We start from the raw sequence: 13,029 nt of genomic DNA on the forward strand, positions 1-13,029 counted from the left end.
TATTGCTAAATGATTAAAAGCACTGTATTGTAGTGATGAATCCCTCGCTAATTAACTTCTGCTTGTGGTTTTTGTCTTGATGAGTTATTAACTGTCCTTATTACACACTACATTAACCCTCAGATGAATTCACTGTGAAAGGAGAACCAATGCCAGACATCTACCAAATAGAAACACAGCGTTTCACTCAAGGTTGAGCTAATTATTTGGTTTCTTTCTTTAGCGAGAAAAATCGTGTTCAACCTGCAAGAATTTCAATAACAGTCTGGAATGGATGATGAACACATAGCATGGATGAACAGCTCCCTAAACCAAAAGGACTCTGATGAAATTGTCCATAATGGTACCAGCACACGTTTGAAAGTATCAGGAGAAAAGCATGTGGTGGTAAACTGAATGGAATGGATTTTTTGGCCGGTAAATGGCACTGAAATTAAAACTTAATCCGAGGGGAATTGAAAAAGGTGCTGGTTCATGGTGTTGATATTTCTTATGGGAGAAAATGGAGGTTATCCCAAGGCAGGGACGTTATTACCTCTCTGGGCTCCTCTAACACCATGACCGGCTCTTCAGACATCCTTAAAAGTCAACACTCGGTTGGAAGTATTGACATTTATCAGCTCAGGAGCAGTAAAAACTCTGCAGAGGGAAATTCTGAGAAAAATAAATGTCAGCTTTTGCTGCTAATGTCTGATTCGGAGTAAGTATTCAAAGTTCAGAGCCGGTTTAGTTCTTGGCTGTATCCAGAAACCAAAATAACTTTTTTTTTCACCCCGTAATTTGGGATTTAATGCTCATAATCCTCTGCTCTAATGGCTGCTAAATAACTTATATCTTCCGTCTTTGACTGCATACACAGATTACACAGTGGGGAAAATTAAGTATTGAACTCGTTAACTTTTTCTCATCACATTTATTTCCAAAGATGCAATTCAAAAGAAATTTCTACCAGACATTGGTATTAACTCAAATAATTCACACATGAAAAGGAATCACAACATTCAGGTCCATAAATAATGATTTTGTGGATTCAAGTACGATAACACAGGAAAAAAGTATTGAACACACTAGCTGAGACTCATCTAATACTTAGTGGAGAAGCCTTTGTTTGCAATGACAGCTTCCAGAAGCTTCTTGTATGTTTTAACTAATGGCCCACACTGCTCAGGTGTGATTTTGGCCCATTCCTCTGCACAGATTGTCTTTAAATCTTGAATATTCTTTAGTGCCTTCTGGTGAACCCTTTTCTTTAGTTCTTTCCACAAATGTTTTATCGGATTTAACTCAGGTGATTGACCAGGCCGTTCTAACAGATTGATTTTCTTTTTTTGAAACAATGTGAGAGTCAACTTTGCAGTGTGCTTTGGATGGTTGTCCTGCTGGAAGGTCCAGCCACGTCTCATCTTCATCATCCTGGTGGATGGCAGCAGATTCATATCAAGAATTTCTCCATACATGTCTCCATTCATTGGTCAGTCAGTTATATGAAGTTTGCCAATATCATGAGATGAGAAACAACCCCATGCCATGATGCTTTCACCTCCAAACTTCACTGTTGGTATCGTATTCTTTGGGTGATGTGCAGAGCCATTTCTCCTCCAAACATGGCATGTAGTGTGACAGCCGAAAAGTTCAATTTTGGTCTCATCTGACCAGACAACATTCTTCCAGTATTCTACAGACTTGTCAAAATGCTGTTTAACAAACTTTAAACCAGCTTCAACATGCCTTTTCTTGAGGAATGGAGTCTTGTGGGCTGAGCGTCCACAGAGACCATAGCGGTTGAGTGCATTGCCTATTGTTTTCTCTGTAACAATTGTACCTGCTGCCTCCAACTTTCAGGGTGGTCCTTGGCTCGTTGAGTACTCTTCTGACTATCTTTCTGACTCCCTGGTCAGAAATCTTGCAAGGAGCTCCTGTGCGTGGCCTGTTGATGGTAAGGTGGTGCTTCTTCCACTTGCGAATAATGGCCCCAACGGTGCTGACTGGAATATTCAGGTGCTTTGATATAAGTCTGTAACCAGTTCCATTCTGATGCTGAGCAACAATCAGGTTGCTAATGTAATCAGAGAGCTCTTTGCTTTTACCCATCATGAGGTGTGTCGTATTTAACTGCTTGGTGGAAAAATGACCTTTTTTTATAGGACCATCAATTTGCTCTAGCCCAGCTGATGTTGGTTTGCACTAATTGGAAGTTCAAGTAATAATTACTGACAGATTTCAGGTGGTATGGTGCATTTCCTTGCCAAAGTACACAGCCTTTCCATGGTGTGTTCAATACTTTTTTCCTGTGTTATCATACTTTATTCCACATAATCATTATTTATGGACGTAAACATTGTGATTTCTTTTCATCTGTGGATTATTTGAGTTAATACCAATGTCTGGTAGAAATTTCTTTTGAATTGCATCTTTGGAAATAAATGTAATGAGAAAAAAGTTGACGCGTTCAATACTTATTTTCCTCATTGTACTTTCATCTTGCTGATTTCACTTAGAGCTGTGGGTGTGAAACTAAAAAAGTTCAGGAGCAATAAAATACATCAGTCATATGCTAACTGCCCAGATTGCCTTGACATTAATGGGTTTTGAGTCAACCCCTGATCACTCAAATTTTTATTTTGGCGTCATCTTTTCATGAAACTAAATGAATGATGCTAATGGATGTGTTCTTTCACAAGATGAAAAGACATATTTCTACCTTTTTTCTCAGAGGAAGCAAATTTATTTCAAAAGCACCTCTCAAACAAAAAACAAATTAAGGTCTTCCAAACACAGATGATCTTTGACTGACTCTGAAAAGACCAGTGACAGACAGCCACCCACATGTAAAAGAAAAAAAAAAGGGGGGTTGTTACTGAACACAAGATTTTTCAAGGCTGTAGTCTCCTGCAGCTCAGACTTAATTTACTCCCAGTGATCTGAAATGTAATGGAAAAGTACATCAAGCTTTCCAACAGGATGAGTTCACAGGTTTGTAATGATGTTTTACTCAGAAACCCAAAGATCTGAAGATGCTCAGCCCACTATCGGAAAAACTCACTGAAAGTCACTTTTATGGTTCACTTATTATATCTGATTTAAGTAAATCCAGACTTGTCAAAAATGATGCCGCTCAGTACTTGCATGAACCTTCTAAACATCCCAAGGTTTGCAGTGTAGAGTCCCAGAGTTTGTTTTTGCAGCAGTAGTAATTATCTTCTCTAATTATCAAGGTGCAACAATTAGTCATTACTGTTGACAAAACTAATGGCAAAATTTAACTTTCACTGATGAGTCATTACCCGTGTTTTTTTTTAGCATTTTGGAGCTGTTATAAACATTCACATCTCTGCTTAGAGGATTAAAGTGCCGGTAGATGATGAGACATCTACACCTCTTAAATGTGAAAGCATTTCACCTCACTGCAAAGAAAAGGGTCACCAGGATTTGCGTCATGAACTTTGCAAAGCATGGGGGTCTATCAGTAAATGTGTGTGTTTAAAAAGACTTGACCTGTTGAGAAAACTCCTGGACCTGTAATCACGTTCAGTCGTTAAACAAATGGGACCGTTAGTCCTAACTTTCTGTTGTAGAACGACCCGTTGAGCTGCAGGGTTAGCCGCATGCACCTTCAAATAATCGGCCAGTTAACTAATTACACTGTGAAAAAGACGCAGGTGCAGATTATGTCATAATTCAGGGGAACCAAATCAAATTTGTTAAACTGACGGCAGTTAGCTTTGCCAATTTGAGACCCTGATTGCCTCCCTTATCTCATCTGTTCACTGAAAACGTGTGTCTCCTAAATCTAAATTTCCTGTATGGCTACACATTGCCACCTTTCCAAAGGATTGTCCACTGTCTTTCTATGTTTCGTCTCAAACGGTAACACATTGCATGATGTCTGCCTTTAAACAGCCAAACAGGCACTGTAATCCTGCTGTTGGCGTCTGTAATAGTCGGATAAGCCTCCATTAAATTTAACACTCTTTTGGCCCGTTAACCTGGCTCATGCATAGCACTCATCAACATTTTTTTCACCACTAGTACAAACGGTCCATTTTCCCCGCTAATGGCTTGTCATGCATGTGGGCCCTGATCTTAATATCCTTTGAAATCACTTCTATACATTGTGTGCCAGTACAGAATTTGGACTTTGATTTTCTAAACTGAGTTTTGATTTTTTCCCTCAAAACTTTGTTGCCTGGTTTCACCTGTGCCTCAGGTGTCTCTCCCAGGCTGTGTCTCTATAGCCTGGTTCAAAAAACGTCTCCTGTCTTAATTGTTAATTACACTATCCGCACACTGTACGGGCGAGCTGGCCCAATCGGAGGCACAGCTCAGCTCATGTGACTGATGGACGCCCTATAGCTGCACTCCAGACCCCCATCACTTCCTACGGCAGCGATAGCTGATCTGCTTCAAAAATCCATTTCAGAAACAGACAGGTGACATTGGGGAGACTACATCCACTAATTACACAGCCAATAGTGAACATCAGCAAACTCTGCTTCTCACCAAGGAACATGTTCTCCATCAGGGGGCGATATGGGGGAAAATATGTCAGGATGCTTTAAGGGCAGGATCAGGATCTGGGTTTTATCAGGATTGGTTTTTATACTCTGAATATTTTGGCCAGCAAACAACATTTTTTTAGCCCCAAATATGTTTTGAGTTTCTGCAGAATATACAGAGCTTAAGCTTTATACAAGTAGCCTTTGCACAGTCCAAATTTAGATTAGTAAGATGTTATTAGATCTACTTTGCTTTTGTTTGGGGACTGGGCATGATATAAAAACAGATGAAAGCTGGGGATCCTACAAAAACGGATCTTGGGCCATAGTTGGCCCCCTGGCCTGACTTTGGACATGCCTCAACGACACTGAAAAGGAGGGTAACCTCTGTCTTTTTCGAGACTAAATAAAGGTTTGAATTGCCTGCTTTGTATGTAGCCATCATTTATCATGCTCTGATTGGTTGGTAGCGTTTCCCTCACAAAGAGCTTAATGAAAAATAATTTCAGAACGAGGGGGAGGAGGAAGACACTGTACAGTGCATATGCAGGGGGTTGTTTCTGTCCTTCTTCCTGTTTGCACTTTGACCTGTAATCACAGGAGGCAGCACCAGAGTCAAGAAAGTGTTGACATTTTTCTCTCTTCACCTCTGGAGCTCCAGCTCGGTTCGCTGCATAAGATGAGTGGTTGTATTTGCTCATCAAACCATGCATGCTTTTATGACGTGCTCCCACACAGTTGGAACGGTAACAGCACAACAGGAGGAGGAAACAGGGCTCGTGTGCTGCCTGAGACCTGTGACGCAGACTAAGTGTCAGGAGAACAAAGAGATTTCTTTACAGGTGAGCACACAAACTGTAAAAACATCTGCTCTCTGCTCAAACAGATCACACAACCCTCCTCCACCGCACTAACATTCACCTGAACACACCAGATGCTTATGCAATGTGTCTCTGGGGAAGAGTAGCTCTAATCTGATTAGCCGAGTCAGATTTCATCGAAATCCAGCTTTGGGGTAATTAGCAGTTTAGGGCCAGAGGAGGCAGTTTGTAGCAGAGTCAGGAGGATGTGTGAGGAAGGCTGTGCTCTGGTTAATCTCTGTTTACAGATTAAAGCCTCTGCTCTGAGCTCTGGGTTTTAGGAAGGGAAGTGTTGTAATTTGTGAGTTAGAAGTCATGATTTATTACATATCTGCAGGCTTTGGTGTTTGTAGGAAGAGGAGTACAGTGAGCAAAAGCAGACAGGATGCTATCTTGAAAAGTTTCTTTAAAAGTCTTCTGACTAACAGCATCTGAGTCTCAAACATTGTGAGCGTAAAGTCAGGGGAAATTACTGCTCTGAGAGTACCACACTTAATGGAGCTGGAAATAAAGTTGACCTTTGTGAAATTATATGCATTTACATTTAGTAAGAAGTCTATAGGTATGAATTTATATTTTAAAAAAGATCAACTTAAATGGTTTCAGGTGTACATTATGGAAAATTGCATTCACTCTTAGTTTTCCTGTCAAAGCTTACAGAAGGTTAGAAGGAAAAAGTTGAAACCACTTCACTTTCAACACAGGAAATCCAGTCTTTACACAACACATATTTTTGTATAAACTCACTAAAATAAACAGAGGTACTTTTTGACAATGATTGTCACAAAAAGACCCAAAAGCCACGCTGGAGGAACTACAGAAGATCAACTGGGGTGCGTCTCAAAGCAATAATTTCCTGCCTCCTCCATGGCACCGGAAGTACTTTCTCAGTCACCATTTTGAAGGCTGTGCCAAAGCGATAATTGTGCTATGATCGAGGAAAATCAAGAGCTGGCTTTGCGGAAGTCTTTTCACTGCCAAACACACCCCCATATGGAATATCACTCTCTGATTGGACGCTGCAGCGGCTCAGACTTCTCTACATGAAACTTTACAAACACAACAGAGTTTGATGAGAGAAAAGACGGAGCTGAGGACAGGCACAGAGGATCTATCTTCCTGAGACACAATAAACCAGGTTATATTAATAAGTTTCAGAGTTCACAATCAGATGCACTCTAGATAAAGGCTAAATAATTCATAAATGATGTAACAATGACGGATTTTTACGGTAAAGTGATCCATGTGTTTATGTTTTATCAGAGTTATTACAGCGCACATGTGCAGACGCACAAACAGCTGTTAGAGCTGACTGACAGATGATCCAGAGGTGAGTAAAAGCTTTCTGGTTTCGGTCTTCTCTGGCTTTATGACGCTTCAGTAGCCGAGCAGCTAGCTGACGTGAGAGGGGTAGTGGAGAAGGATGAGGTGGGACCATGGGCAGGATGGTACTGAGACAGGGGATTGGATGGACTCGCACACAAACCCGAAATAAGGAGAACAGCAGTTCAGATTGGTCAATTATTATGCCGTTTTGCAGTTGAAATACTGAATGGATTTTTTTTTCGTTCTTTTTGCCTTTTAGATTGCGTATATCTGACCATCAGACCATTAAGACCTCATAAACGGTGTTATTAGTAATTACCCTGCTTCCAAATCATAGACCATAGCTTTAAAGCCCAGTTATCATAATTCCAAAATAAATTATAAGAATGATAACGAAATAATTTTTATTCAGATTGTTCTTTTAGAAAACAGGTTAGCAAAGTGCTCTACGAAAACATAAATATGAGTAAAATACAGCAAATACATAAAAAAAATGAAAAGGTAAGAAAAATGTATCAAATAGAAATAAATTTCAAATCACAAAAGATTAAAATAATTGAAATTAAAAGTTTTCAGCTTTCCTACTACTTACCAACAAAAGACACATTTCACAGATTAAATGATCACATCTCTCTTCTTGTTTTATTGAGTTCTTATCTTTTTTTGTTGATTTTAAAACTCCAGTAGATCTTCTGTAGTTCCTCCAGCGTGGCTTAGATTTTTTGTTTTTTTCATTGAGAGCCAAAACTCATGAAAGAGTCGTATTGTTTTAACTTGAGGTGAGCTTTTGGGTCTTTTTGAGACAGTCGTCAAGAAGTATCTCTGTTTCTTTTAGTGAATTTATATGAAAATATCTGTCATGTAAAGACTGGCAAAACTAGATTTCCTGTGTTGAAAGTGAAGTGGTTTCAACTTGTACTCAGAGTGGTTTATCCCTATCTTCAGCAGGCTTTGACACAAAGTGAGAATGCAATCTTCCATAATGTATACCTGAAACCCTTTAAACCCTTTAAAGTGATCCTTTGTTAACTATAATTCATACCTATAGACTTCTTACTGAATGTAAGTGCATGTGATTTAACAAATAACTCTCATCTCTGGCTCCATTAAGTGTGGTACTCCCAGGGCGGTAATTTTCCCCTGACTTGATGCTCACGATGTTTGAGGCTGGGATGCAGTTAGTCAGAAGGCTTTTTTCTCAATATGTCACTGTACAGTCATAAGAAAAATGACACATTGGACCTCATTCACTGATTAATGCAGGAACTGTCTGTACTCTGTGCAAAGTTTCGTGTTTAGGCAAAAGAAGGCACCGTCAGATTCACGACACGTGCGCACCAGTCAATTTTGGTTATCAGTAACCAGCAGGCTCTCCTGGGTGCTGTGTGGTAAATCGCAATGGGTATTAAAAACATAAATGATTATTGATTTGCAAATAAATAAGAAGAAGGCAACAGTGAAGTCATGTGTGTGTGCGGTTGTTTTACTCAGTTTCACTCAGACGCTGCATTTATGATACCCAACAACACAGTAAACATCAAAATTGTGACATTTTGAAATTTATATTGTGATATTTGGTACTGCAAAACTAAGAATTTTATTTAAGATTCAATATTACATATATATCATTAAGTTGAATATGCATCTGTTCCATGGTTATTTAATGTATTTTGTCAATTCACAGTTTGTTGTGATTGTTCTGTTTTTCTTTTGCTGGAAATAGCGTTAATATTTCATTCTTTCAGGTAAAAGTCTGTGATTACATTTTCTGAGAGAGTTAAGTACAAAAATACTGATTAAATACTTTGTATCAAACATTCGTACGCACAATTGAAGCACAAATTTTTGCGTACGCACTGTTTGCCTGCAGCTTATCCATTGACCAAAGTTTGACGTCTAGAAAACACCCAAACACAACTCCTGATTCTGATTCCATGTGTGAAGAAAGGCTGCCGTGTGTGCCATGTGCAATTTTTGCAACTTGCTGGTAAACAATGCAGAAAACAAAAAATATCATCCACGGGGCTCATGATATATCGACATGTCGTCTTCACTACACGACCCACCATCTGCAAAGTGGCGCCTGTGCTGAATGAAACACTACAAACTTATGGATTAGATGTCAAGAATCCCCTCAGGTCAGTCGAGTCTAGAGCGAAACTGATTTTTCTGTCACTTTGAAGCCACTACTTTAAGTCATGGAGAAGTTTAATAACTCTTGTGATGCTACTGTTGTTTTTCCTGCTCGACACAAGAGACACATCTGTCACAAGCGGTCAATCGTGGCATTGTATCCCTATCTTAAGCTTCAAATAACTCAAACTACAACTCAGAAACGGTTAGACACTGTGTAAAATTTTATGAAATACGATTTTGATGGTTTGCAAACCATTCGAACCCTATATACCCTTAGAGGCCGGAGCATTCACTTCTAATATAAAAGGGTTTTGTTTATATAATGTTTTCTAAAAATGGAATTAAATTTGTTTCTATAACATCCAGAGGATTTTCAGTTCCTCAGAGAAGAGACTACTCAGACTCTGTCTATCAAAAAAAAAGACAATCTGTCATGATTGAACAACAAATCTGATGCAACATGATCATATCTGTTAGCTGAGAGTGCTAATAGGAGGCTGCCATCTTTGTTTTGGTCAGTGAACAGGTCAGTGGTTGTGGTTGGAACAGCTGGTCACTAAATGTCTTCTGGGATTTTAATCCCTGCTCTGAACCCCAAATCTATGGTCCTGACAATGCCAAAGGCAACCACATCCAAGGACCTGTCCTGGACCTAAAACACCACAATCAAAAAAGTCCAGTAGACTCTACTTCCTGAGAACGTAATCCTTGGCTGCCCACCACCCCCCATTACAGGAGCTTAATACCACCAGCTTCTTCAGTAGAGCAGCCAACATTTAAAAGAATACAACATCATGGCTCTGAAGTAGAAGAGTCTATGATGTTGTAAAATTTGGTGTGCTAAACTGGCCTGTCTGCAGTCCTGATTTAGCACCCTTTATAAATATCTGTTCCACCACAAAACAAAAACTATAAGATGAAGAAGAGATATCAAACTGTCAAGCAAGTGGCTTTGCATGTTGATAATTGCGAGTAGAAGAAGCTATCCAAAATGGCTACGATAGAGGATGTAGCACAGAACAAGAAAAATACAACCAAAGTGAAATACAAGCAGATAAAGACTTTTACGAAATGAGCGTGAAGCTTGGCTTGACTTTCACTCGCAGCAGCTTGAGATGAAGAGCAGTGCGAGTTGACTTTCTGCAAACCAGGTATGTGTCAAATACCTGTGATTAGCTTGTGCTAACATGCCAAGTCAGGTGCACGGCTCTTGAGTCTCTCCTACATAGAGATGCAACGCTATATGTGGTTGCTGAGCTAGTGGGTGTGGTCATGTAGCTTCAGTTGGAGGCTGTGGGTGTGTGCTACTGCTGGCACTGACCCAAGAAGGAGGAGCCTAGTTTGAATGTTGTGTTTTGTAAAATTTCAGCAAAATCAACCTTTAAAGGCAGGACAGTCAAAGCCACAAACAATTAAGAATAAAGCAGAGGAATCTTTAAAAGTGAAGTTTGTAAAGTGAATACCCTCAACAGACCACAGTAGGGGAAGCAGAGGCATTTAGAGACTAAGGCTGTATTCAGACCAGAAAAGTCCTTTGGTCCACTTTATTTTGGTCTTACTTTATTTTTTTTGTTTGGTGCGGTTCGTATTCAGATTGTACTTTTTGCAAGTGGACTATATTCTGTAAACACATCCACGTGTGTGACGATCAGTGCTCTCATTGGACAGCACTGACAAAGGGCGGCACACAGAATACAGACCCGGAAATGGAGGTAAACGTGTGTTTGTGCTCTTATTAGAGATGCAAAATCATTTTCCGTTTCAAGAGCAGCTCCTTCAAAGAAGGCTTAACAACAGAGTTTCAAATTTTGGAACAGCGGAGACGAATGTGCGCAGCAAGGAGACGCTATGCTCTGCATGTCCTGACCCACAACGTGCTAGCAACAGCGTGACTAAACAGAAGACGGAGGATTAGGTATGAACCAAAGACGGTTAGGTTACGGTGGCTTTATAGGCCCAAAAGGCATCAGCGGCATCCGTATCAGCGTGGGAAACGAACCCTGGTCCGTTTAAAGTGGACCAAACAGTCCAGGTCTGAATATGCCCTAATAAAGACAACTTACCCAATCATGTGCCGCTATACAACCCAGATCTGGGTTTGTCTTCCAAGATGTTGTCTATCTGGCAGCAGCTGCACCCTTCCTGGCTGAGAATCTGTATCTTCAGGTGAGTTTCCTGCATTAGGTTTCTTGTTTTAGCCATATCATCTCCAAAGAACATACGAATGTGCTGACTTTATATAGACACGACGCACGGCAACAAAAATTGCATTTTATAATTGAAGCACGACCTTTATCAGTGGTTCACTAGTACCTAAATGACCCAGTACTCAAAATTTATGATGTACTTTGATGGAATCAATCTATTCTGTGAACTGTATGCTAAAGCTGGCATGCCCTCTTTGGATTAACGGCGATATACACACTGGATGACTCTGGTTTATAAATCTCTTCTTGGCCTGGGTCCATGCTATTTAAGCACTTTTCTTAGGAGAAATGAAAGCCATTATGCTTTACGGTCAAATGACATCTTGTATCTTTCTGTTCCACGTTTACTAACTGAAACAGGAAAAAAAGCTTTTCGTTACTCTGCTCCTTCTTCTTGGAATGCCCTCCAATCTGAACTGAAACTGACTGAACTTGTTTCTTTGGAAGTTTTCCGCTCTACCCTGAGAAACCGACAACGTGAATTCACTCAACAGTGCCTGTGTTCTTAAATTGTTTCTTATGACAACTCCTGCATTTTATTGTGTGTATTCTAATCTATATTCCTGTACTCTGTTTTGTCTACTGTGACATGTGTTGCTGCCTCTCTTGGCCAGGTCGCCCTTGTAAAAGAGGTCTTGACCTCAATGGGTCTTTTACCTGGTTAAATAAAGGTTAAATAAATAAAATAAATTTAAGTTTTTAATGGCTTTTATAGATTTTTTTTAGTATTTTGGCTGTGACTGTGATGTCCAAGAACTTTTTCCTACCACTTTATTTTGAGGTAAAAGGGAGGACTTCCTGATTTAATTTGACACAAGTAGATGACTCTACAGATAACCAAAAAGGGCAAAATATTTAAACAAACTCTTACCTGACAGAGTCCAAATTCAAACATCCACCGCAGGAACATGAGAGACATTAATCCAAAAAAAGTAACCCAGAAAAAAATCACAGGGAGCACAATAAAGACTAAAGGGAAGCAGAGGAACCAAACACACAGAAGGTGATCAAACACAGGTGTGACACAAGACACAGGTGAAACTAATCAGAGTGGAGCGCACAGAGAAGGGAGATGGAGGAGAAAACTCCAAAATAAAACAGGCCCAGAGCAAATAAGGACAATAAACCACACAAAAAAAGAAAAATGGATGGATTAAAAAAAACTGTCCAGAATTATAAATCAGAAAATGATGAGTGACACAAAATATGAAGTAAATCTTCAAAATAAAACAGGGAATTATAACCAGATACATTACAAGAAAAATTCATTATCTTCCTCAGATCATCCTTGCCAAGCAATATCCATCTCTGTAGCTATTGTCACCGCAGTCAGAGGTTACACCGTTCAGCTGCATGAGAGATAAAATGCTGTAATTGGTTCTGTTGCTCAATAAGGACAAAAAAGCAAATGTTTCATCCATTACATTTCATGTGCGTTCAACACTACTTTGGCACACAGTAAAAAACTGAAATCTTATCAAGTGTTTTTGTCTTATTTTAAGTAAAAACTTAAAGGTCCCATATTACGCAAAAATCACTTTGTTGAGTATTTTAGTGAAATTTGTGGGTCTTTGGCTTTCCTCCCAGCCCACAAAATGTGATATATCATGACAAAACCTGTACTTAGTAGTGCTTATGAATGTAAAATCCTGACCTAAAACAAGCTGTTTGGAATTTCCGGGGTTTGCCGACATCAGTGATTCTCTTTTCTGACCAATCAGGAGCAAGTCTGACCTGATTGGTCCACTGGAGCAGATACCCCCCACACGCACTCCCCTCTCCGATGCTGTTCAGAATGCCAAAGCTGAAGAGCTGTTCTGTTTTTGGCTGTTAACAGCCACATAGTTCCATGCTCAAGCTTCCCATCTCAGAGGAAGACAAGACTAAGTGGCTAGAGTTCATTTATCAAGGAAATGTGCCAGCTACACTCAGTAAAACTGTGCATGTGTCTGCTAGTCACTTCACGGCCAACTGCTTTTCCAACTTTGGACAGTACAACAGAGG

At 39.8% G+C, this 13,029-nt stretch overlaps 1 protein-coding gene across 2 annotated transcripts in view; it reads right to left on the reverse strand.

Annotated features, from left to right (window-relative positions):
• The window catches only part of npffr2a (neuropeptide FF receptor 2a), a 125,297-nt gene extending 113,275 nt beyond the window's left edge, over positions 1-12,022 (reverse strand). The window contains exons 1-2 of one of the 2 annotated variants that reach the window (XM_074670009.1): positions 11,897-12,022; positions 10,882-10,993 (exon numbers count right to left, since the gene is read on the reverse strand). The gene's annotated coding sequence lies outside the window, so the exon portion shown is untranslated. The remainder of the gene's footprint in view (positions 1-10,881; positions 10,994-11,896) is intronic. The other variant, XM_074670011.1, reaches the window with a different exon arrangement.
• Positions 12,023-13,029: the final 1,007 nt, after the last annotated feature.

The sequence above is a fragment of the Halichoeres trimaculatus genome, unplaced genomic scaffold (genome assembly GCF_033239565.1).
Source record: "Halichoeres trimaculatus isolate MK-OKI-2021-1 unplaced genomic scaffold, fHalTri1.1 fHalTri1_scaffold_5, whole genome shotgun sequence".
In the NCBI taxonomy this organism is placed as follows: domain Eukaryota; kingdom Metazoa; phylum Chordata; class Actinopteri; order Labriformes; family Labridae; genus Halichoeres; species Halichoeres trimaculatus.